At 43.0% G+C, this 27,929-nt stretch overlaps 1 protein-coding gene across 4 annotated transcripts in view; it reads left to right on the forward strand.

The window, feature by feature from the left end:
* MDGA2 (MAM domain containing glycosylphosphatidylinositol anchor 2) overlaps positions 1 to 27,929 on the forward strand; it is a 1,412,234-nt gene that overhangs the window by 203,339 nt on the left and 1,180,966 nt on the right. The gene's annotated exons all lie outside the window — the stretch shown is intronic.

Here is a 27,929-nt window from a genome sequence, read left to right on the forward strand (position 1 = left end):
TTGTATTGTATACTATAACTTAAACTCACTGGGATTTTCTGACCCCTTTTCAGGTTTAGGAAGCAGGGCAAAAATAACTGACCAAAAATCATCTGTTATCTTCTTTCCCTTGCTGTAGTATTCATTCAAAAGAGGTATGTGGAAATACGACAGATCACCATGCTGATCTAACATGTGCGTTGAACACCTGTCCTTCTCATTATTTCCATGTCAAAGCTCATGAAAAACAATACTGGTGTGAATGTAGTCTCAGAGATTTAAACATTTTTTGCCAGTGTGTAACAGATATAAAGCATTGCTGTTAGAAAGGTTCACTAACAAAATATTGAAAACCTAAACATTGTGATACAAAAATAGTGTCAAAAATATTGTGCACAAAAATATCTTTTTCCTACACCTGTAATTAAAATTTCAAAAATCTTTTAAAAAAATCTTTTTACAATGTGTAAACAATAGGCAAAAATATTGTTTTTTCACAAATATGTATAGTTAAAAACTGTAAACATTAAAAATATTAATGTCACAGTAAGATAATGTACATTAAATATGTTTAAACAATATATATATATGTATATATATATATATATATATTTATATACTTATGTAAACAAACACACACACATATGTGTATGTGCATTTGCACACACATATAATGTAAAACTATTATTAAAATAATAATTTTAATTATTATTATAATTTAAGATTTTTAAAAATGTAATAATTTATAGAAATATATATATTTTTTTGTTATAGTTAAGAAATAGAATTTAGAAAACCATAGAAATTCACTTAAAAAAGCAAAGGTTACAGGGACGTTATAGTTAGGTTCTGACTTTACTGGTATAAAACCTTAGAAATTCATCAGTTATAGTTAGCTATTTTAAGTAACTTGTGCCGAAAGGAAACTATACCTTGCGCCCTCACCAAGAACAGTTTTCTCATCAATAGTTTTACAACAAATGTTACAGTGATATTATCAATGATGTTATTAAAGATATAATGAATGCTGTAATATCTGGGGTCATTAGCTGTGCTTTTTTTAGGGACTTGGCTCCCAAGATGGCTGCCAACACTTTATTGCTGAAGTGCTGGCAGACAATCGGATATCAGCATGGGTACAGTTGGATCCGTGGAGAATGCATGTCTCTACATGTCCCTCAATATCTATATTTTTTAAACTCTTATATCTCCAAAACTACTAAAGGGATTTCCACCAAACCACAAGAAGCACGCTTATGGACCAAGAGTTAGCATTCTGCCCAATGTGGTTTAATTTCATTCAGTGGTTCAGGCTGTAGTCGTGTTAAAAAATTTGAAAACCCCTATTAACATAGAATGGGGAAAACGTGTTTAAGGACCCCCTTTTTTTCTCGGACCCAGCTTGATTGTTCACCCCAGAACTTTCCTGACAGCCTAACTGACCACAGTATATGTTTTGGAAAATGCGGTGGGGATTCATCAAACAGCACCAAAGTTATTGGCAAAAATAAAATGCTCCTGGAAAAAATGGTCCTAACTATAACTACCTAGGTAATATATATGTGTCTATATATGAAACCCTTTTGATGCACACAGCACACCCAAGTGCACATTCTTCCATTACTTTTGTGGCTGCCGGAATTTATTATTTTACGGTTTTCTCTGTCGTATGACGTGCCACCCCTGCAATGTTAACAACAAAGAAAGATGATGGACAGAGTGTTGAAACTTTTCAAACACTCACCCCCTAGTCACAGATCTTGGTTTAATCCATTGTTATTTTGCTTACCATGCCACCCCAGTTTGGACCCAGCCATTTGCAAATCAGTCTTGACCCTGTTCCCTACGGGAACAGTTCAGCCCGAACTGCCAGGCCAGGTCTTCCCTGGACCAGAAACAAGCATTCTAGGACCAGTTTCAGGGTATCACCCTTCATCAGATAGGCTAGCTTGAATCCAGTGGCACATTGAGCAAGGGACCCACGTCTGGGCATACCCTTCCCACATAGGGCAACTTTAACAACTAAAACACTACTGAGCAAAAGCTGGGGTCGTAACCAACATGTCCCGGGGAGCACTGTTTCTATACATAAAAGAGGGGACCCTCCTCTTATCAGCTCAAGATAATAAGTATTGTAAGGGCCCCCCTCATCATCTTTTGCTGTGCGACCCTTAAGGATTCCTTACACTACTGGGCAAAAGACATGAAAAGAGCTTAGCCAGAATGCAACTCAGCCACAAGGCAACAAAACAGCAACACAATACAATGATGCAGCACAAAACACTTGAGCCCCAGAAACAACATAAAAAACATCACCACCAAACAAAATTCTCCATATTAGAAGAGAATCCTGAGGTGATTATAAAGTTTGTAAAGTTTATGAAGGCATTATTGTTGCTATTTCTGGAAGTAATGTTTAAATGTGAAATAGTAACCACAGTTTCCTAATATGTTATTATTTGAAAAATTGAATAGAAATACTAAGTAAGTGAGGATCAAACCAGCTGGTTATTTTCTTCATGCCTTTTTGTGTCAGATATTTGTTATTCCTACATTTGAATTTACCCATTGTGTTTCCCTGCCGTGTAGCAGCAAACTCGGCTATAAAGCAGATGAAGATGGTTGAAGCAGTGGCTAGTTCTCAAGTGACAGCTTATGAGGCTTATGTTTTGCTTCCCGAATCAGTGATTCTTGGGAGCACATTTCAAGCTTAGATAGCCTATTTATAGCTTCACCACCTTCGGTCTGCTGGAAGAATAGCAGCAGCATGAGATGATGGGAAATATTCATGTGGCACTCTATTGCTGCCTCTGTATTGCAATCTGGTGCATCTCTCTCTCCCTTTTTCTCTCTCTCCCCCTACTCTCTCTCTCTCTCTATATATATATATATATATATATATATCGTAGCAAAGTTTCTCGACTTTTTTGAAAGCTTTTAAACAGATCTAGTAAATCTTTCACAGTGTGATCTGTGCCTGATTCTTTAATGTTGTCAACTGTTGCATGTTTATTACAAAAGGCACCATAGGCCTGGCTGTTATGGACGGATTGCATGGTGTGTATATAGGAGTGTAATATCCTGAAGAAAGGGGTGATGCATGATCACCAGCAGCATGTAGAATAGCATCATCTCGTTGATGCTTTTTAGCCCTGGGGCAAAAAGGCCAAAGAAGTTGTTGGTTATCGGGCTCATTTTCCTTGACCTGCCAGTGGCTTCTAACACAGTGAGCCATGCTGTTCATTTAAATCCATTGGAGGGCATTGCCAGTATCTGAGCAGTGGCACGTAGCTCGCTTCATTACTTTGTGCCAGAGATGAAGCAAAGGGCGAGATTGAGCTGACACATATGTCATTCCTCTGCGATTTCTCCTCTCTCCGCTTCTGCTCAACTTCTGTATCTACTCTTAATCTCTGGGAGTATGGCAGGGAATATCACATGTATTCATATGCCATTGACATGCACCCGTACCTGCTTGTCTGAGATCAGGTGGACTGGCCCCTACTTCTAGGGTGCTGGAAGTTCTTGGAAGATAGATGAATTACCACAGGTTGTACCTCAAAGGCAGTAGGCCACAAGAATTTTACACCTCATGACTCCAATCCCATTCAAGTAATTCAGTAGGTTTATACAGCTATTTATATTACGCATGACTATAGCCACATTTCAAAATGTTTTCCTTCCTGCTGATGATGTGTTGATAGACTTCTACATTGAGAGCCGTTCCTAAGGATTCATCTAGGTATGTCTCAAAAGTGTGTTTATTCATAGTCAAGGTCACTCCGTAATAACCATGTGTGCAATTCATTACCGGCTTGATTATTTTAATGCTGTATGTGCTGGTTATCCGGCCTACCAAAACTAACTAACTAACTATCTATCTATCTATCTATCTATCTATCTATCTATCTATCTATCTATCTATCTATCTATCTATCTATCTATCTATCTATCTATCTATCTATCTATCTATCTATCTATCTATCTATCTAGCTAGCTATGATTGTATCTGCAGTTTCCTGTAATCCTTTGGTTTACATACATAACGAAACACTGCCCACACTCTCAGTTATGCAAACACAAGCATGAGTCACATTTGATCATCGCACATATTAACATTTCTTTGTCTCATAAAGGACCCTTTGTGTCAGTGGCAAACTCACTTCTAATGTGTTTGTTGCTTGGCGTGTTTCCAACTGATATGGTAATCGCTAATAATAATTAGCATCGTTGACATATTATTACTTAACAACACAGGCTGAAAAGGAGAACGCCCCTGGGTCATTCAATTTATAAGGTCATTAACCAAGGTCCTTATAAACATGTGTGAGAACATGGACATTCATCTCTCATTGATTTACTAAGTACCGTTTGGGATTGGATTAATTTTGCTCTAAACTGCCATCATTCATCAAGATCACAGCAGTGAACGCGCAGGAAATATATTTCACCAAAGATTCTTCAAAAAGAGGAAATTGCTTATTGCATTCTTCACTGATCAGAAGCTTACTGATGCAGAAATAAAATATAATACCCGTGTTCGTTTTAAAAATTAATTCGCTAAAAAAAAAGTTGCTCTACCTATCTAGCAATAATTACTAAACTTAAATATAAAAGGAAATTCGTTTTTTTCTGCCCATCTTCTTCATTTTCATAGTTGCCCTTTTGGAAAATTAGCATCTTTTCAGATGATTTTCTAAAGGTGGATTCATGTGTTTGTATTATAGGAACTGCAACTCAAAAGGCAGCTGCAGATTGCAACGCCATATTTGGAGATGGGCCAGTGAGGGACATCCGTGATAAAAAGGATGAAGTCACGACCACCACATTTAGAATGGCTGACACCAAAACACTCTTAATATTACCACATATTTGGAGGAGGTCTTGCATCTGCCCAACCTTGAGTAGGGCCCAGAGTCTAACATTCATATTCCCTGCAAGAAGATTGTTTGCATATTTTAATCACATTTTTGCATGTGGTACCCAAGCACATTTACCTCAGTTACTTTGCTGCCACAGCCAAGTCTAAGAATTTCTGCGTTTTCTGGTTTAACTCTATTCTGAGGGGAAGAAATGCAGGGTGATGAAGGAGAACTGGTCCAAGGAAATGGGCCACCTCTGAAGCGCTACTATTGGCTAGAGCGCTAGAGCTTTACTTTCAGTCTTCCTCCGGTTGACTCAGCGTGCATCATTTTTCCTCTCCGCAGGAGACCAATGCATCGATCCGGACAGGCACCTCAGGTCCAGGCAGGCTTTGCATTGTTTTTCCGTGAAAATCCTGCTGCACGGTATCCGCAAAACCTCGCTATGTGGGTTGCGACGTTATCAGCCTCCGTCAGCGGGTGTTGCGCATCATTTCTCCAGCTGCGCGCATCGACCTTCCACCCGCGATGCAGGTGGAGCATAGATTTCAGCTGCGAAGCCGGCAGAGCATCCTTTTTCAGCCACGTCTCGGAAGGTGCGTCAAAATTTTCCCTGCAAGGCGCTCTGTGCATGGATTTTCAGTCTTAGTCTGCCAGCTTCACCGTTCAAGGACCCAGGAACTGGATAGGGCACCACTTGGCAGGACAGGAGTCTCAGCAGAGACTCCAGGTGCTGGCTGGGAATGTCTTTGATGACCCTGAGACTTCAACAACAGGAGGCAACCTCAGGACAAGCCCTTGGAGATTTCTTCACAAGCAGGAGTCCAGTCTTTGTCCCCTTGCACAGGCAGAAGCAGCAACTGCAGGATAGCTCCACAAAGCAGAGTCACAGGCAGGGCAGCACTTCTTAGCTCTTCAGCTCTTCTCCAAGCAGAGGTTCCTCTTGATGTCCAGAAGTGACCTAATTTTTTAGGGGTTTGGGTGCTCTTCTTATACCCATTTTGGCCTTTGAAGTAAGCTTACTTCAAAGCAAAGTCTCTCTTTTTTGTGAGATGCTGCCAGGCCCCAGACACTCACCAGGGGGTTTGAGACTGCATTGTGTGAGGGCAGGCACAGCCCTTTCAGGTGTAAGTGACCACTCCTCCCCTCCCAGCACAGATGGCTCATCAGGATATGCAGACTACACCCAGGCTCCCTTTGTGTCACTGTCTAGAGAGAGGTGCAAACACCCCAACCGTCAAACTGACCCAGACAGGGAATCCACAGATAGACAGACTCACAGAATGGTTTAAGCAAGAAAATGCCTACTTTCTAAAAGTGGCATTTTCAAACACACAGTCTCAAAACCAACTTTACTAAAAGATGTATTTTTGAATTGTGACATCAGAGACCCCAAACTCCACATGTCTCTCTGCTCCCATGTTAACCTATGAGAGAGACAGGCCTTGCCCCAGTGAAGAACAAATTTGGCAGTATTTCACTGACAGGACATATAAAACACATTAGTATATGTCCTACCTGAAACATACACGGAACCCTGCCCATGGGGCTACCCAGGGCCTACCTTAGAAAAGGGAAGATTTAGGCCTGGCAAGTGGGTACACTTGCAAAGTCAAATTTACAGTTAAAAACTGCACACACAGACACTGCATTGGCAGGTCTGAGCCATGTTTACAGGGCTACTAATGTGGGTGGCACAACCAGTGCCCTTGGCACCTCTGGTGCACTGTACTAGGGACTTACCAGTAAATCTAATATGCCAATCATGGAAATCCAGTTACACATGCATTTTACATAGGAGCACTTTCACTTTAGCACTGGATAGCAGTGGTCAAGTGCCCAGAGTAACAAAAACAGCAAAAACAGAGTCCAGAACACATCAACAACCTGGGTAACAGAGGCAAAGTGCAAATCTCTACCCTAGAGGAACACCTTCTTGCCGGCCCATTATCAGGAGTGGAAGCAGACCAGTACAACATGAAAATGGGACCCAGGAGACCCAATTATGGCATGGCAACAGACCCAAGCACCTAGGTCACTCTTCAGCAGTGTGGTGATTATAATCTGATTCTGCTTAACCCAATGGTTGTCTTTCTCTGTTTGATTCCATTTATAATCATCTGCTAATAACATGGCGGGGTACGTGGCCTCAGCCATGTAAGACCTCATTATTCCCCATTCTGCAAGGACTCTGTTTTTAGAGATCACTAATTCTGCAGTTGATGCTGATGACTAGGTTGCTAGTGTGGCTTCATGGGGATCTCACAGTAAATTCTACTTCCTCTATATGCAAAGAAGAGGGATGACTCAGGTCTTTCTGTGTGGATACAATTCTCAGAATGTTGTGCCTGATTAATATGTTACTGCTACCCTGGGATTTATATTAAGGTTGAAATACAGTCCTGGTTTTTCCCTTTGTGTTCGTTTTGACATTTATGAGGGGTCGAGAAGTGCTAGTGTGTGATAGAGACTTGTCTTCCGATAGGCTTAATAGTTGCAGACCAATTTCAGAAGCCTGCGATAGACCATTAAGAGTGATCACTTGTGGTACGTTCTTTTTGCGGGTTTGGTAAATAGTTTATCAGTTGAATTCTGATGGATTGACCCTTAGCCACTGTTGACATCTGATGGTTCCCAATGATAGATTACTCCTTAGCTTTGTTTGCAAAGGTAATGTCAAGTTTGTGAGTGTGGGTGCTAGGTGTTTTACGCTTTCAGGTGAGTGGAGTTGTGACCCTTTGTGATCTGAAGATGGCATGTGAGTAATATAATTCTCATGTTGTAAATGCCGGTAATACTAATCAATGTTTACCTGCTCTTCTGCCTTTGAGATGTTTGTGTGTTCCTGAGGGTAGTTTTCAGTAGAAGCCCCTTGTGTGTGTTTAAAAATTTGTCAGTAGTTTCTCAGCCTCAAAACTCTTTCTCCCTCCTCTTATTTTGTTTTCTTAGTTATTTCCATTTGCTTCTTGAGGAAGTGTATACATTCATAGGGGAGTACAAAGATGGACTCTTATTTAAGAGGCTTGAAGTTTCAGAAAATGATAGGGCTTTTATATCAGATGCAGGCCCAATGAAATTTGGCAATTCACTCCCATTGTTTCCTTCACGATCCCAAATTTTCTGTACTTATGCCATCACATACAATTTAGTTGGGACCTGAGGTTTGATTGGGATTGAGTGAGGAGGGTTTTGTTGTGATGTTCCTCAGGGCTCTATGCAGTGATGCATCCTACAATGTGTGATCATTATAGAGGGGAGGAAATGTGCCTTAATAGATTTAACTTCTTCGACCATGATGGACATAGTTGTGGGGAATTCCTGTTATTTTTCCACAATGGGGCTATATGTACATTTCAGAGTCTGATTCTGGTTGACAGTAGAAAGAGATTTATTGGACTCATGAAGTACTTCTTTTATCGTCAGGTGCAGATTCCCATATCATAACATGATAGCAGCAGTGTAATGAGCTTGACACTCTATCACAGAAGTTTGTATATCGAATTTATTTGATTGAATTTTAAGCACTTTTGACGTTGTGTCCAGTGGTTGAAATAAATGGATCCAGATGGCTTGTTCCAGGGCCCTGCTCTGTTCGCAGGATAGTTGTGAGCCTTCCACAGATTTACATGCCATATATTGATTCAAACGTTCAGTTTCACTGTAATTTTTTGATTGGTCAGGTGTGTAGCCTATTGGAGGTGTTCCTGTTCTCTGATTAGACCAAGCTTTTAGTGGGCTTAGAGGCAGTGGTGTATCAAAAAAGAATAGAGAATGTTTGTTTGTTTTCTCATGTGTTAGTGGTGCAGGGGAGAGTATACTTTTTACAGGATATAAAGGAAGAATCTGTTAGGCAGCCATCTAGGCCTCCCCATTTTTGGTCAACCAGGCTCTGGTTCTAATTGGTGGAGATTTTAGTGAATATTTATGTCTCGGCACTAGGGTGTTAGAGTTTTCTTCCTTATTTGCCTTCAATCAATCAACTAATCATAGCATTTGTAAAGCACAGCACTATCACCCTTAAAGGTATCTGGGCACTGAGGGTGCTGTGTCTTCTTCAAAAACGCATGTTTTGAGTCTCCTTCCGAATTCCGCCAGGGAGGGAGCTGTTTTGAGGTGGAGGCACAGGCTGTACCGGGACTTGGCTGCTGTGGGAGAAGGAGCGGCCTCCACTGTGGCTGAAATGGATGCGGGGTGTGTGTGTGAGGTTTAGCGAAGCAGAGCGTAGTTGTCTTGCTGGGAAGTAGAAGCTCAGTCAATGGTTGATGTAGGATGGCCATCATTTGTGGAGAGCCTTGTATGTAAGTGTGAGTATTTTACATTGGCATCACATTTGAACAGGGAGTCAGTAGAGGTTCCTGAGGCGTGGGATGATGTTTGAGCGCTTGGGGAGGTTGAGGATGAGTCTGGATGCTGTGTTCTGTAGAGTCTGGAGTCTAGAGTCTAGAGTCTTTAAGTAGCTAGGAGGACACTCCGGCGTAGAGGGCGTTGCCATAGTCAAGCCGGTTGGTGACCAGGGCATGCATGACTGTCTTGCTGGTGTCTGTAGGGATCCATTTTAAAATTTGGCAGAGCATATAGAGAATGTAGAAGCTGGTGGAGGTGACTGAGTTTACTTGTTGATTCAGGGATAGTTGGCAGTAGAGAATGATGCTGAGGTTTTGTGTGTAGTCTGATGAAGAAGGTGTTTGTCTGAGATCTGCTGGCAACTAGCTGTGCCAGGAATTGAAGTTGGTAAAGTGGACATTGATGTGTTTGGTACAGGGGAGTTCAGTCACATGGGTGAAATTGATTCTGTTGTTAGAAGTGAAGATGGCATCCAGTGTGTGTCCGGCTTTGTGTGAGGGTTTGATGAATCAGTTGGGTGAGGCTAATGTTGCTGAGATTCTCTATGAGGGAAGTGGAGTTGGTGTAATTAACGTGGAAATTGAGATCGCAAAGTAGGATGTAGTAGAGGGAGTCGATGGCGAGGGGGGTGATAAGGTTGGCGATGGCGTCGCAAAAGGCTGGGGGTGGATCTGGGGTCTGTATACGAGGGTGCCTCGCATCATGGTGTTGGCACTGGTCTGGAGTCGAAAGTTGAGGTGCTCCATGAGGGCTTTTGGGTCATCATCGGTGAGGGCGCTTTGGATGGTTTTCTTGAAGACAATGGTGATGCCCCAACCATGATTGTTGGTGCAGTGTACCATCTTGTAGCCATCAGGGGTTTGCATAAGGAGCGGGCGTTTAGCAGGATGTACTTGAGTGGTGCTTGGTTGTTTGTAGTCTTCTTTGTGGGTGCAGTGCGGGCATTAGTGTGCACAGGTGGGCCCGTGTTGCAGGAGAAACAGCAGTGTAGGCAAGTGAAGGGTCCTTTGGTTGAGCATTGGGAGGCTGTGAAGCAGCTGCTGATGGGGTGTCTAATGTTCAGGGCCTTAAGCTCCTTGGTGGTCTAGTGGTGGGGGTGTGAGAGGCAGGGGTCCTGACACTGGGCACAGTCCAGACATGGATGGGTGCAGATGGGCTTGCCTTTGGTGTGCTTTTGGCAAGCCGGCGGTGCAGTCGTGCTGCGGTCTCCATTATGGTGGTCATTCTGACCCTGGCGGTCTTTGACCGCCAGGGCGGAGGACCGCGGGAGCACCGCCGACAGGCCGGCGGTGCTCCTATGGGGATTCCGACCGCGGCGGTAAAGCCGCGGTCGGACCGGCACCACTGGCGGGATCCCGCCAGTGTACCGCCGCCCCATTGAATCCTCCGCGGCGGCGCAGCTTGCTGCACCGCCGCGGGGATTCCGACCCCCCCTACCGCCATCCAGATCCCGGCGGTCGGACCGCCGAGATCCGGATGGCGGTAGGGGGGGTCGCGGGGCCCCTGGGGGCCCCTGCAGTGCCCATGCCACTGGCATGGGCATTGCAGGGGCCCCCGTAAGAGGGCCCCTACATGTATTTCACTGTCTGCTGCGCAGACAGTGAAATACGCGACGGGTGCAACTGCACCCGTCGCACAGCTTCCACTCCGCCGGCTCGATTCCGAGCCGGCTTCATCGTGGAAGCCTCTTTCCCGCTGGGCTGGCTGGAGGTCTGAAGGCGACCGCCCGCCAGCCCAGCGGGAAAGTCAGAATTACCGCTGCGGTCTTTCGACCGCGGAACGGTAACCTGACGGCGGGACTTTGGCGGGCGGCCTCCGCCGCCCGCCAAGGTCAGAATGAGGGCCTATATGTCTTGGGAGGTAAGCGGGGCAGGGTAAGAGGTGGGAAGGCGGGAGGGCAGGAGCAGCAGTGGCGCAAAGGAGGCATCACCAGGAGTGTCAGTGGATGCAATCAGTCTCAGGAATGCGGGCAGAGCTGACGCAATCAGGCTCAGAAATGCAGTCAGAGCTGTCGCAGTCAGGCTCAGGAATGCGGGCAGAGCTGCCACAATCAGGCTCAGGAATGTGAGCACAGCTGTCAGCAGCAGGCAAGAGGGCCAAGGAGCAGCTGGGAGCTGTGACTGGCCCAATGGGTCAGGCATTTCTCCCTGAGACCATGCTGCAGCCTCCATTATATGTCCTGGGAGGTGGGAGGGGCCGAGGTGTGAGACAGGAAGGCGGGAGGGCAGAATATGCAGTGGTGCAAATGAGACGTCAGAAGGGGTGTCAGCTGACGCAATCAGGCTCAGGAATGCGGGCAGATCTGTCACAATCAGGCTAAGGAATGCAGGCAGAGCTGTCACAATCAGGCTCAGGAATGCGAGCAGAGCTGGCACAACCAGGCTGAGGAATGTAGGCGGATCTGTCAGCGGCAGGCAAGAAGGCTGTGGAGTGGCTAGGGAGCTGAGACTGGCCCAACGGGTCAGGCACGTCTTACTGAGACCGTGCTGCAGCCTCTATTATATGTCCTGGGAGCTGAGAGAGGTTGGGATAGAAGGCGGGAGGGCGGGAGAAGCAGTGGCATGAAGGAGGCAGGGGTGTCAGCAGACACGATCAGGCTCAGGAATGCAGGCGGAGCTGTCACAATTAGGCTCAGGAATATGGGCAGAGCTGTCGCAATCAAGCTCAAGAATGCAGACAGAGCTGTCACAATCAGGCTCAGGAATGCAGGCAGAGCTGTCATAATCAGGTTCAGCAATGCAGGTGGAGCTGTCGCAATCAGGCTTAGGAATGTGAGTGGAGCTGTTAGTGACAGGCAGGACGGCCGTAGATCAGCTGGGGAACTGTGACTGGCCCAATGGGTCAGGCACTTCTCCTGGTTCCAAAATTAATAGCTCCTTGAGGAAGTGGTTTCCCCTTAATGCAAGGCTGATGTCAAAAGCTTCTCCCTTGGACAGTATAAATGCTACTGAAAAAGCTCACAAATTATGCACTTTTGGGGCTCAAGGCTGCTGGGGTCACAAGGTGTCATGCTGGAAAGGCAAGGGGCAAAGGTCTGGGAAGCGAGGGGTGAGAGCTCACCCAACTTGCAAGCCACACCCAGACCGAATCAGGCCAACTCTGCAGGCACAGGGCGCAACCACAATATGGTAGGACCTAGAACCGCCACCCCCCTATTTACTCAGATTTCCAGTCTCTCCTCGTCCCGAGCAACAGCAGCCCCAGCAACAGCCCCAGAAGCAATGCTGCCTTACCAGGTCCAGGCCAATTCTGATGTCTTCTATGCCTTCTATGCCAGAAGCTGGCAAAAACTGGTTGAGTAGAAGCTTGAAGGAGTCATCCCTTGGCGCGTCTGTCCACTTGCCTACTTGCCCACAGGCAAAAAAAACTGGCTGGGAGAGAGCTGGGCTGAGTCGCATCCTCACCAAGATTTCTCAAATGCCAAGGCCTTCACACCATTCTTTGCACTGGCAAAGGCAATGAAGATTATTAACAATGTGGGCTGCAGGGTGCTTTGTTGAAAACAGCCCCGGGCAGGCAGAGCAGAGAAATCAGAGGCAGCTGTGGCACGTGGCGTGCAATGGCGGACTTCTCTTCTCTCTCAGGCAACCTGAAACTTGGTGTTTATTTGTTTGCTCTAGCACAAGTAAATTATAGCCCATGACACTTATAACATGGCAGACAAGATACTGCCATGGAGTAAACTGTCTACCAAACTCTAAACCAGGCTCCATGTCTGATGTGAGACAGCTTAAGCAAATAAAATTGAGATCTTATACCATCAAACATATAGAGGACTGGGAAAACAGTAATTTGATTAGGATTTCTCGGTCATTTTTGCCATCTGATAATTGTGCTACCATCTATGGGAATACATTTTTGACATCAATAGTTATCTTGTACTCAAAAAACAAAGGTTGGCCTAGGTCAAGAACTTGCATCAAAGTTCGGGCCAGGTGTTGGTGGTAGTGGAAGAGGTGGAGGAGGGTAAATATTGCCAATATGACAACAAAGATGTGTTTAAAAAGAGGTAAGAAGAATAATGAAAGAAGAATGAAAATAAGATTAAATGCAGTAAAAATCTTACTACTGTGTCCCAGTACCCTGCCCATCAGAGTGTTTTTTTCGTGGGTTTAAAAAGGTTGTTAGCTTCTTTGTGGGAGTAGGCAACTGTCCAGTGCTTATTATTTAACATATGTTATAGTCAAAGCATTGTGAGTTAAGAAATTATGTTTGTAACGCTAAAAAGGAAAGCTTCAGCCAAAGTGTCTTTTCAATCAATTTTCTCAAGGGTAAGTGCCAAAATCTATAAAGATCTTGTTTAGCATGATTTGTTTACAAGCATTTGCAAATGTGAGGTACATTTAGAACACCATGCTTTCTGATTCAACATAATTTTGCATCGTAATATTGAGATTACTATACTTTCCAATAGATTATGTAATGTTCTGCCAAGATCTTTGAAACAGAATCAAGAAATGTCATGTCACTGAATATTAATATTGAAAATAAGGCCTAATATCACTCATAGCAGTTCAATCCCTGTACTTTGAAATAGCAACAACCCACAATGTGCATGTAATTTTGTCCATCTGAACCTGTAAACAAAATTAAGTACCTTAGTTTCTGTGGCTTAAACTGATACATTAAAAAAACAATATGCCCATGGGGCAAGCAAATTAATGCCAATGCTCTTCCGGTGCCCAACTCAGCCTCAGTTTCCTTCTTGAACTTGCAAGTGGGCACTAAATTGACTGAGTGCAAAGAGACAACTATTGACTGGGTTGAACTGCTAGGCTTTGCCAGACCTTGTTCCGTCCACAGAGGGTGCCTAATTGCACCCCGTTAGATATTATTGGATGTTTGCTTAACTTGACTTCTATAGAAATGTTTACTTCTCTATATTCTATTTGTGTTGCTTTAGTGTCCTTCCATTGAATCATGTAATTATGTTTTGGTGTTTCTTTAGGAGCATTGGGCCTATTTACACATTCACTTTGAATGAAATGGGATTAAAACACATGAATTGGGATGTATCAGTTTCCATGAGTGAACCTGTAATTCTAGCTTTTTTCGAGGGGCAAAGCTAACAGACTGAAAACTATGTGTATCCATAGACATACTTTATTGTGGTGATGCATTATCTTTGCATTTCAGGTGTTTGCAGTGTTTTGCAAACATAGGACCTTTGGGAAATTATGACTGTTTGAACATTATATAGAAAATTGAACTAGGACCCTGGCTTCATTGCCCTGTAGTGTCTCTGAAATCTACTTTATTTGATTACAGGATTCAAATCTGAAATTACGGTTCTCATTATAAGATTGCAGGTTAATCGAACCACTACTACTTCTACTACTGTGCTACTGTGCTGTATTGTCTGTGGTATTTGTGTGCATTCCATTTTCTGGTTTTGTTTTATAATGTTCATTTATTTAAGTATATGAGATGTCAACAAGCATGGTTTGGGCAGTCCTTCATTACTGAAACTGTGACAGTTGTATTGTATGATACTAAAGCATTGCCTACTAGCCCATGTCTAGCAAAGAGATTCAAGCCATTGCCAGTTCAATGTAAATGCAACACAGCAAACACACTACAACACAACAATAAGAAATAAAAAACAGCATAAAAAATAGAGCACATCACCACCACTACAATATACAACACAGCAATTATGCACAAATATACTTGTCACGCATTTAAACCTCCACAAGTCTGCTTTCATAATAGAGCAGTAAAACGTGGTTGGACCACAAATTCTGTTACTTACAACTAAGGACTTATACTATTGTCCTGTGATCTCCTCCAACAATACTTACAAGAGGGCCACTTCTCTTGTACTACATATAACAGACCAACATCACCTTATTTGGCCTTTTTACCAACCCTTTTGTGCTGCTAAAATTAAAGTGTTAACCTATCAGTGAAGTAAATGATTATGATACAACTCACAATTCCAATCCCTACTCAAATGCACAAAGCTGTGGTCAGAATGGAGCTTTAGTTTCTACATTTCAGATCCGCTTTGAAAATATAAGACAGTGCCTAAGTGTACCATTACCCATCCTCTATGGCTATTTTATTACAACACAACCAAATTCATGTTTTCACATGAGTATGTGTGTTTTTTAAATTGCTGCCTAAATAGGTTTAAATTCATTTGCTTTTCTTGTTTTCATCTATCCAAGAAAACCTACACGCTACCCTATGAATGGCCCTTACCCGTGGAGACACACAAGCCTTCTTGCCCTTTCCTCCTAGTTATTGCATTAAATAGCAGGAATGACCTTCTCAAAGACCTGACCTCAGTAGTGGAAAGGTTAGCTCCATTCCATCCAGTGCACTCCAAATTCCACTAACGTTATAGCAAAATTAAATTTGCCAATATTGATTTTATAAAATAAAAAGGTCATTGGTTTTTTTTTGCTGTTTGATACATGTGAACAAAACACAAGTTCTACTCATGTGATATAGGGTTGTCTACAAGTTGAACAAACTTGACTTTTGTGATATTTGACGATGACATGACATTGACTGGATGCTACATTTACATGGGTTTATTGCTTTTTAAGTATCAGTTTGAGCCAGAAAAACAAATGTACCTTATTGTTTGATAGTTTCAGATGGGCAGAATGACATGCAAATTGTGGGTTGTTGCTATTTCAAAGTCCAGGTACTGAGGAGTTATGAGTAATGTTAGGCCTTCTTCTCAATAATAATATTCAGTGATATGAAGTTTATTGATTTTATTTCAAAGAGATTGGCAGAACACAACATAATCTATTTGAAGGCATAGTCATTTAAGTTAAGTAAAGTTCAGTTGCATCACTACATAATTTTATAATTTTGCATTTTTAATATTTCTGTATTTCCTAGACTTAGAATTGAAAGCGGTGCCCCCACATAGGATGGTGTTACTATTTACCACGAATAGCTTCGAGGCAGCCTAAGGAATAGATCATTTTGTGTGTCAGGCCATTATTCACTCCCTCCAGAAAGTTTTATCTTTTATAACAGAAAAATGCTACGGCTCATTAAATTCACAATGAAATAAGATGACTTCCACTCTCTGCTCCATAGTCAGTAAAGGTCTTTCTGGTCCCTGCATGTTGTCTGAGTACCTGATAAGCAGAGCTGTCATATTTTATGTCCCCAGTGGGAGACTGTATTCGAAAGCCCTGTGATGGAATGTACAGTAGACAATATGCAAAGCAGAGGCAATCTTTTCTTTTCCCTTTCTTATGAGCATTCATCTGGTGTTCAAAACAGTTGTTTCTTATTTTCTAGCTCTATATGTTTGTATTATTCGTGCAGGTTTTGCCCAGAAATGCAGGAAGGGTACTGCCACTCATTACTTCATCTTTTAAAAACATTTGTGTACTGAACATATCCTGTCACATGGGAATGCATTTTTTAATCATAGCATGGTCCTTCAATGTTGTTGTCAGAGTCTCATCTAGGAAATGTAAAATATACAAAGAAAAATAAAACAATGTGATGATAATTTCCATCATGGCTTTTCTATGTCGACTACAGAGCATCCTTAACCTCTCCATGTTCCTCTGCCAAGAGGCAGGGATACATGCAGGTTATGAAGTTTCTATCGAAAGGCTCAGTGTGAGCTTTTTTTATATGGAAACACAACAGGTCACTACTTCATCTCATTGACATGTATGGAAATAATTGATGATACAGCTCAAAAAGTTATGTGGCGTGATTTGGAAAAGCAAGTCCACTGTTTTGAGGTGAGGTGTTCTTGAACTACAGTACTGCCCAGCAGGAATTTCCAAAGAACAAAATCTTCATTAAGTGTAACCTTGGCTCAACGTAGGTGACCTTACTTGAGATGCAAGGGCATTCAGAGAAAACGTGTTACATGTTGGGTTGAATAAATCGTTCTAACTACAATTGAAGTATATAATTAAAGTCTACTCTGATGTTTTAAGTAAACAACAAAAAATAAAAAAGCAAAAATGGAAGAAAATAAGTTAGGGGATAAAAGTTTGCGAAAACAAAACTAAAGGAAAATGTCATAGCTGCTTTTGAAAGGCAGTGATCAAAAAGAGTCTTGTATCCAAGGTGTCCACTAAAGGACAACAGCACTGGCGTGGGTGTGAGAAGTCAATGAAATGGATTCTGCAGATAGCAATGTCATGCTGAAGTTGCTACCACTGAGATATGTGATCTGACAGTAGAACTTTTTTCTAAGTCTTCGGACTAGTTGCTCAATATGTAGCCTTACGTATGCCATTGATCTGGTCAGAGAGATATCAGACCTCTTGGAAACAGTTGCAAGCGGATCCCTATAATGGCTATATGTCTTCAAAGTCCTCCTTGCAGCCCACCAGTTAATTGGGATTCTGTTAACTGCTTGTAGCCTCATTTGGCCTGGATTACCTCAACATCTCCCAAATTAATGTTCTCCTAAGACTGGTTGCCGCCACAAGCAGGTAACTGTCCTCAGCATAGATGGTCCAAATCTCTCTACAGCAGGCCAGAGAAGGATATGACTTTCTGAATTGGACAAGGGGAGGATCGATGTAAGCAGAGGGATGACCATCTATTCTAGAGAATTAGAAATTCTTTTTTTATGTTAACATTTTATTAACATTTTCATGTACAAGGATTACAAAAATACAGTAAAAGAGTATAGATGAGAAGTAAAGAAAGTACAGTGGTGTTTCTCATGTTACATGAGGAGCCTACAAAAACATTTGTAGATTTCATACAAGACAATGTGTAGGCATTACAAATCACCTCAGCAATATCCATTGGATAGGTATTTAAAGCTGCCCTGGTTGGCACCCATGATTATATGGTGGTATACCTCTTGTGTGAGGGGAGAGTAGAGGGGTGAGGAAAGTATACATTAGAAATAGGCATTGTTAAAAAGGGAAAGGATGAGGGGATAGGAGGAGGCAGATTTGATTTTCCGTTTAGTTGAAATTACCCAGAAGATTCCATTTAATGCAATGTGTTTATCATCCCTCCAAATCATAAATGACGTTAGCTTTATCATTATGGGTCATGGGTCTTGTACAAATTGGCACTGTTGATGTTTACTCCTAATGACTTCTAAGCTATGTGAAAGTGATTCAGAACTGCTAGAAACTATCCTATTCCACAACTCCATGAGTGGTACAGATTTAAAAGTCAGGACAAAGTTCATCTTTAACGTGTCCTTACATGTAGGAAGTTATCAATATATTGTAGTAATATTTACTTTCAGCCAGAGGAGCTGGCAAAAAGCTATGCCTGTCACACAACAGCAGAAGGTGTCTTGTTTATAATCTACACACACAGTTCTAGCAGAGGCAGCGTTGCAAGAATTACTCAACAGCAGGGTTCAAACTCCCAGGAAATAAACATAAAAACAAAACCTGATAAAGACAATGTGGCAGATGGATGTCTACCGTTTCCTCCTCATACTTACTGATCCAATTCCTGTTGATTGCCTTCAAAACAGTTTTGAGGTGATGAGCAATCCCTCCTTGTGGAAAATATTTATCTTGGTGTGGAAAGCTCTTCCCCTATAACGTTTTATAACATGAGGGTGTACACTATTCACAACAAATGTGTCACACTTAATCCATTTGTCCGAGCACCTGTAGTCAGGAATTTGCTCTCCATTCTTTCTGAAAAATCATAGCCTCTCTACTTTTGAAAAGGTAGAGAGACCTGCCATGGTAACAAGCATCTCTCCTATTAAACAAATATATAGGCAGAGCAAGTTCTCTTTTCCCTACCACCATAAAACCCTTTGGAAAGTATGAACACTTTATGAATATTATCCTACACAATCTAATATTGGAGGAAATGTAGAAGTACAGACAATCACTAGTACCTTTTGGCAGGCAGGAAGACATTTAGAAGGTATAGAGCTGGCAAATAGTTAGAGCCTTAGGTCAGGGAAAAGAAAAGCCATGACACACACAGCTGTTTCAGGAGAGTAGCACTAATTCAATCCATTCTGACTCTCATGACGGCGTACCCAGGCATGATGATGTGCATCTTGCATAACTGGAAGAAAAGATGCCAAGGGCCCTGTTAACACTATGGATATGAAATTAAAGGGGGTTATGGGTTGAATCCTGTGAAATCCATGAGGAATTAAGAATTACAACAGGGATATAAAATCCCGAGGTGAAACATGAAAGGTGCACAGTAACTCAGTGCACCTCATAATTCTCAATGCAGTCAGTAACTGGGATACTGTCCTGATTGAGAAAGACTGGACTCTCATATTGAGGACCTATGTGTGTTCACAAGGTTATTAGTACCAAGCTAGGAGGTCTAAACTGTAAAAGAAAACTAGTAAGAGCCCAGAAAGGTAAGTGCTGTTACGTAGGGGTGTAGATGGATGAAGATGGAATTGCATGAGGGCACCAGGACTCTCACAATAAAAAGTAAAACAAAAGTACTAGCCATGCCAATAGGTCTCACCTTTGGAAGCACTGACTTAATGGTTTTGCCAAAGCTTTTTTGTACTGGTTCTTGTGTCTTTTTGCAAGGAATGACATATGCATGTGAATGCATTAAGATGCATGCTCATACATGTGCACACATTGTGGCCTACTTACGAACTATTCAAGAGGACCACCATATACTCAAATACATATGCATGCGTTGCAGCACGTGCTCAGCCGCAAGAGTACGTGCATAAGGTTGAGATAGTGCCAAACACCAGTTGAATGACAGTAGCAAATGGATGAAAGGGAGTGTTCTAAAACCTCTTTCTTTATATATATATATATAGGCAGATGTATGTAATGTTGTGCGGTATGTATTGAGGGGATGTGTGATCTGTGAATGCATGACCTCTTGCCAGGCGGCTAGAGCAATTCAGAAAAGTGTCTCAGAATTTGTAAATAGGTATAAAGATTGATTAAGAATCGCAATTTTGAAGAGGCATGTTGTGGGTGTCCCTACCAAATTGCATTGTAGACCTTACGCATACATTATTTGAAACCCTAATTTCTGGAAAAAGAAATTGACCAGTTACTGATTCCTCACAAAGGAGCTGGTAACTGAATTGCAAAGTGGAGGGGGGCCTGGGACCTCTGTGTGTTTCTCTTGAAATGTTGCTAAGTGGAAAACGATTTAAAAGCAGTACCTATTCTTTTGAAGGTACATGGGCTGCCTAAAAAATGTTTTCTGATCTGGAAGGCAATTAAGGGGAAGGTGTTCTGCTATTCCTTGCAGCCACCATCTCTCTGAATTGTAGCCAGTCACAACGGGTCACAAACTGTGACCTGCCCTAATGATTATTATTTAAGCACACCTGTGACACCCTGTTATTTATTGTTTTGAGATATTATTATTTTGAGAACTGACCGATTGATATGTAAGTCACTTTGTAGATACCCTTAGGCCATGGTGCAATGGTGTCTGCATTGTGTGCAGAGGGTTTATGTGCAGGAAGGAATACATTAGTACACAAAAATTAGTTATACTATTTTGGTGCATACCAAGATTGACAGACTTTAGTAAATGTGGGATTGCTGCAAAAACATTGGTGCATGCAGAGGAATACTTGTGTATCACTCATGTAATGCAAGGCTGTGCTAGGCACGGCCTTGGGCCCTTTTTTTTGTTTTTACAGAGCATAAAACATTTTGGGGGTCATTCTGACCCCGGCCGGCGACGGATGCTGCCGGCCTGGCTGGAACCGCCAGAATACCGCTGCGCGGTCAAAAGACCGCCGCGGGTATTCTGGGTTTCCCGCCAGCCCAGCGGGAAACACCCTTCCATGAGGATGCCCGCTCCGAATGGAGCCGGCGGAGTGGAAGGGGTGCGACGGGTGCAGTTGCACCCGTCGCGATATTCAGTGTCTGCATGGCAGACACTGAAAATCTTTGTGGGGCCCTGTTATGGGGGCCCCTGCAGTGCCCATGCCATTGGCATGGGCACTGCAGGGGCCCCCAGGGGCCCCACGACACCCCATACCGCCATTCTGTTCCTGGCGGCCAAAACCGCCAGGAACAGGATGGCGGTATGGGGGTCGGAATCCCCATGGCGGCGCAGCAAGCTGCGCCGCCATGGAGGATTCCCCAGGGCAGCGGGAAACCGGCGGTACACTGCCGGTTTTCCGTTTCTGACCGCGGCTGTACCGCCGCGGTCAGAATGCCCATGGGAGCACCGCCAGCCTGTTGGCGGTGCTCCCGCGGTCGTTGGCCCTGGCGGATTTTACCGCCAGGGTCAGAATGACCCCCTTTGTGTTGTGGCTACACCCACAACACAAAATGTTAGTGTATCTGTGCCTGTGTATCTTACAAAATTTGGACATAAACTAGCATTACTAACTGCATATCTCTGGCACCAAATAGACCAATTTTTCAGAATGTTTTAGTATTTTTGTTAGGAGACATGTTCTTTCTGCAATTCAATAGACATAAGCTTTGAAATCAGTAGAAGTTTAAAAGTTATATACATTTTACCCAAGTTCAGCTGTAGCAGAGCCACAGATGTTAGATCGACAGAGCAGCAGGGAGGTGGGGAGGAAGGAGAGAAAGAGAGAAAGGGAGAGAAAAGGAAAGATGGAGAGAGAGACACAGATATAGAAATAGAATGAGAAATAGAGGACAGCAAGAAAATGGAGCTGACACTATGGGCCTGGTTACGACCTTGGTGGATGGGATACTCCATAACAAACGTGACGGAAATCCCGCCCTCCGTATTAGAAGTTCCATAGGACATTGATACTTGGCATTTGTCTCCTACTATTTGGTACCTGGATGCATTCGAAACTGCAGGTATGTGTATGAAAAAGGCTTTTCTTTCATGATTTATTATAAAGTCTTTTATGCTGCTCTCTTGATGCACATTTATCACCTAATGGTGAAATAGCTGTTCTGGACTCTGTGATTGATCGGAGTGCACTCAAAGTTCAACAATTAGGATGCTTCCAATTGTAATATTCTTTAACTGTGGGTGCAGTAAACAACCTAAATTACTTTGTCTCAAAAAAGGTCTCCTGGGTTTCTAGCAGGTAATGGTGCTTGATTGGTAAGTATGTTTTAAGATGCTAGAAAGCGACACAAGACCAGCCTTGCATGACGAAATCCAAAGACTTGAAGTTAATTGTGTTAGTGTCAATCTCAATAGCTTTTAATGGAATCGGACACCGGATACCAGAGCTGCGCTAACCACAGAATCTTCACTGACTGCCATGTGCAATTTGCTCTCCTCTGTGGAGGAGTGAGGAGCCGCATTGACAAATACCAATTACAATTCATTATCGCTAACCACAATACACAGGATATTTCCTTTTTTTGCATTTATACTTTCAGTAGCATAGGAGTACAACTGGAAAAAGAGTGACATTTTGTCGATAAATATGGTATTGATATTTAAAGTAGATAATATTGATATTATTTTGATTTTATATTTTATACTATTACTTAGATAGTTTTACTTGTGCATTTTACTTTATTAAGTTATTAAAATACATTAAATTGAGTTGATAATGCATTGTGAGCTAAAAATGAACTGAACAATATATGTGCACATATCTTACAACATATTTTACGATATATGCACATAAAGAATGAATACAAACAAACTATTAGAAATTATCATAATGAAATTAAAAAGCCCATACCTTGTTCTATGAGGAAAAGATCAACCAGGCTTCCAACTCTCCGAAGGCACTGTTTAGAACTGTTAAATCTCTTCTGGTTGTTGAACAGGGCAACATCCTTCCACCATCATCTCCAACCCAGTGTAACGAATTAGCAGCCTTCTTTCAAAAGAAAGTCATGGATATTTATGAATCATTGGTGGCCAGTGCAGCTGAACTGATAGATCGGAAAGAGTATTCCCCCTCCATCCCAACCTCTGTTGTTTTATCACACTTTCCAGAGGTAAATGATGAGATTACTCAGGCACGGGAAACATCACTTACATCGCGGTGAATGCAACGACATGCATTTACCACAATGTATTTACAACACATATGCATTTACCATGCATGGCTTTACCACAAATATACCTTTACGACGCATGCCTTTACAACAAATTTCATTGTAAAGGCATGAATGGTAAAGGTGTATGCGTGGTAAAGGTTTTAAAGGTAAGTACAGGTAAGTATTATGTGGGTTGGGCATTTTTACATTTTAGGGTGGGCATGGGTTTTGGGGTGGTAAGGGCAGTTTTAGGTTTTGGGGTGGGTAAGGGTTTTGGGGTGGTAAGGGCATTTTTAGGTTTTAGGGTGAGTTTGGGTTTTGGGGTGGTAAGGGCATTTTTAGGTTTTAGGGTGGGTATGGGTTTTGGGTTGGTAAGTGTTTTTTTAGGTTTTAGGGTGGGCATGGGTTTTGGGGTGGTAAGGGTATTTTTAGGTTTTAGGGTGAGTATGGGGTGGTAAGGGTGTTTCGGTTTTAGGGTGGGTATGGGTTTTGGGGTGGTAAGGGCATTTTTAGGTTTTAGGGTGGGTATGACATTTGGGGTGGTAAGGGTTTTTAGTTTTTAGGGTGGGTATGAGGTTTGGGATGGTAAGGGGTGTTTAGGTTTTAGGGTGGGTATGGGTCTTGGGGTGGTAAGGTAATTTTTAGGCTTTAGGGTAGGTAGGGTTTTTGGGTGGAAAGTTGTGTTTTATTTATTTATTTATATATATATATATATATATATATATATAAAATACTTACCTCTAGTTTTTACCATGCATATGCCTTTACCAACAATGCCTTTACTGCAAACTTTTCGTGGTAAAGACATTCGTGGTAAAAGCATATGCATTATAAAAACATTTTGTGGTATGTGCATGCGTGGTAATGACCATGCATTGTACTTACCACGTTGTAAAGGCATGCATTGTAAGTGCATGCGTTGTTCCATCATACATCCCTCAGGCAGTGTTTGGCAAAGTAAAATCTGGATCGCCACTAAATCCAGCTCCACTGAATATGGTATCCAAGGGCCTACTAGTGCTACTTCCTTCCATAGTCTCTATGATTAATTTGTCATTGAAGACTGGGACAGTCCCAGGAAAGTGGATACATGCATGATTAGACCTCTGCTGAAGAAGGCCCATCTTGACCCCACTATACCCGGTAACTATTGACCTATTTCTCTCTTACCAGGGATAGGGACACTGCTATACCTATGCTGTCTTGCTTTTTAGAAGAGAACCACCTGCTACACCCCACTCAAATGGGTGTCTATGCACAACACAGCACGGAATCAGGACTCCTAGTAGTGATGGAGGAGCTCATAAACCTACTTGATCAAGGAGGCACTGAAGCTATCTTTCTTTTTTCTTTTAGATGTAAGCGCGGCGTTTGATACTGTAAATCATACAATCCTAATAGAAAGACTCAGAGAAGTAGGGATTTGAGATAAAGCCTTGGAATGGCTGTCCTCTTTTGTGGAAGACAGAACCTTCCAAATAATGGAAACCCCATGTTTCTCAGACATTATGCCCTCCAAGTGCAGGGTTTCCACAGGGCTCATCACTAAGTCCTACCATGTTAAATATCTACATCCGTCCACTAGCTATCATCGTGCATATGCGGAGGAGAGCAAGATTGAATGCAAACCCTGTCAATGTTTTGGGAGAGTACCTCGCACACTTCGTTTTCCACTAGTACACTCTTTTCATAATGAAAGAACAGTATATGTATAGGTGAATATAGATAAAGGAAAGGGAAACTTTTTACTTTCATTCTTACCCAGGTGTTTGGGGTAAGCTTATGTCACCAATGAACAAAATGTTATTTACTACTACAAATTGTGAAATTGAAAAATGTAACATAGTTGAAGGAATGGCCTCATCTGCATTTTGTTTTTTAAATGACATCAAATCTCCATGAGTGACCAATCCATTGGACCACATCCTCATTAGAAACACAGCAACATGAAACAGTTTTGGTCAAGGACATGGCATGACAAACTAGTGTGAAAGATTAATCATATTTTCGAAATATGCATACCTTTATAGTATGTATAATATGAAGATCATCCATAGCCTTTAAAAAACAGAAATTCACTGATGTGGTAATAAGATTGCTAAACCTTTTCAGCCATAGGGTGGTCTTCCACCAAACGTTTTGCCTCCCTCCTCCCTTTTGCTGACCCCATTTTTTTCTGGCCTTAAGACTCTGTACACTTACCACTGTTAACCAATGCTAAAGTCCATGTGCTCATGGCTAATCACCATTTGCCATATTTAATTTACTTGTAAGTCCCTAGTAAGTGACACCAAGGCCCTCATAATGACCTGGGCGGGTGGCTACAGCCGCCCGCCAAGATCTGCCCGCCAGGCGGCCGCCAATGCAGCCGCACCCCCGCCACAGTCATTATGAGATCCCCGCTGGGACGGCGGGCAGAAACCTGGTTTCTGCCTGCCGGCCCAGCGGGGATCTCGGCCGCAACATAGGAGCCGGCAGTTGCACCCGTCGCGCTTTTCACTGTCTGCAGAGCAGACAGTGAAAAGCTGCATGGGGCTGTCAGGGGGCCTCTGCACTGCCCATGCCAGTGGCATGGGCAGTGCAGGGGCTCCCAGGGGCCCCGTGACTCCCCGTACCACCAGCCTTTTCCTGGCGGTTCAAACCGCCAGGAAAAGGCTGGCGGTCGGGGACTCGCAATCCCCTGGGCAGCGCTGCAAGCAGCGCTGCCCTGGCGGATTATCACCGCCGGGGCAAATTTGGCGGGAAACCGCCGGCCCCTGCGGTGCGACCGCGGCGGTAATCCCTCTGAAGCACCGCCAGCCTGTTGGCGGTGCTTCAGCCGAAACAGCCCTGGCGGTCTTGGACCGCCAGAGTTGTAATGAGGGCCTAAATGTGCCCTCCTGCAGCATTGATTATGACACTCACTTAAGTAGCCCTTTAAACATGTCTCAGCCATTGCAGCCTGTCTGTGCAGTTTTTAACTACCACTTCTGGCAAAATTAAACCTTGTGCCTTGCTTTTTAATACAAATATCACCCCTAGAGTAGGCCTTGAAGAGCCCAGAGGACAGGGTGCAGTATATTTAAAAAGGTGGACATATACCTATAGGCATTACATGTCCTGGTAGTGAAAAACTCTTAAATTTGTTTTTCACTACTCCAAGGCCTACCCCTCCCATAGAATAACATTGGAGTTACCGCATTACATTTGATAAGCTGTAATTTCCAAATGAGAGGAGGTGATCAATTCAAGTTTGGTGTATTTTGAATTATAATGTGATCAATTCAAGTTTGGTGTATTTTGAATTATAATGAAGCATTCTAACTTATGGTAACTTATGGTGAAGTTGGATTTTAAATATTTTGTTTAAAATGCCACTTTTAGAAAGTTGGCATTTTCCTGTCTAAGCAATTTAGTGCCCGTAGCTTGTACCTGGGTCACATGACAGTGTGTAGCTGACAATTGAGCTTTGTGTATTTCTTATAGACAGCCACACACAATAAGGAGCCTAGGTGTGCCGGGATGGGCCATCACTAGTGGAATGGGATGGAGGAGCTGGGCACAGCCCAACTTACACTGGAGTAAGCTTTGTCCTGCCTCCACACAAAGGTCTGCCTATCCCTTGTAGTTAGTGTGGATCTGGGACAGGAGAGGCAGGATGCCTGTAGATTTAAAGAGAAACCTCTTGAAGCTTCACCCCTACTTCAGAGGCACATTTGGGTAAAAATACTAGACCTCAGACACCACCACTTCAATACACTACTGGAATTGTGAATGCTCTGCAAGAAAGATGGACTGCTATTCTGCTAAAGGACTGCCACCTTGCTGGACTACTGCCTTGCTCTGCTGTCACCCTGCTGATTTGACTTGCTACTTGCTGCTCTTTTGCCTGGATTTAGGTAGACTTGACATGCATATCTTGAACCTAGTACCCCAGAGTGACTCCAAGGGTTGGATGACAGGCCTCCTGACTTGAGCCTCTGGCACCAAAGCCTCCAATAACTTTGACTCAACACCTGGCCATCTGTGAATGTACCTTGCCAAGTGGTCATCACAGTCCTGGACACTTGGATGTGGGCCTTAAGGGCTCTGCCAACTTTTGTTAATCCAGAGGAACTGACACATCTCCACTACTTCATGCACAATCCCGAGCAGAGCCGATGCATTGCCACTACTGCAAGGATCAGAACCACTGCAAAGACCAATGTTGCATCTCAGCCCATTGCCACACCAGAACTGCCACTGTACAGCACAGGCCCGTGCATCCCTTAACGATGCCAGCCTCAATGATGATGCCGCTCTCAGCATTGCAGCCTTGCATCGCCTCGACTGCACGGTGCATCTTTGACTCTGGGATTTGCATCGCAAGTCCTGGTAGCAGAGATCTTTGACAATGGAGTAAGACTGTGCACCGCAGCCTTGCCACATCTCGGAACTGACACATCGCTTCGACCGCATAACGCATCTTTGACGTATAACCTTGCAATACTTGGCAAACCAGGATTAAAGTTACTTAATTCGGCAGGCCTGACTGGATCCCCATAGCAGACCTGCACTCTATCGTGGTTTGCCTGAACTTGTGATTTTGTACCGATCTGGTGCAACCAGATATCAATAGTTAACGCTTTACACCTTTTTGGTGCTATTTTCACTAAAAACCTCAAAATGGAATGTGCCAAGTTTGTCTAATGGATTTGTGTCATTTTGTTCTTCTTTCATTCAATAAATAATGACACTATATTTTACACTGGTGTGGGGTCCTTTTGCTGTGTGCTTACACTATGTTACTGTTTGAAGTGTTGCACAAATACTTTACAGATTGCCTGACTGTTCTCTGCCAAGTTACTTGAGGGTTGAGCACAGGTTGATTTAGGGTTTC

The sequence above is a fragment of the Pleurodeles waltl genome, chromosome 9 (assembly GCF_031143425.1).
Source record: "Pleurodeles waltl isolate 20211129_DDA chromosome 9, aPleWal1.hap1.20221129, whole genome shotgun sequence".
NCBI lineage: Eukaryota > Metazoa > Chordata > Amphibia > Caudata > Salamandridae > Pleurodeles > Pleurodeles waltl.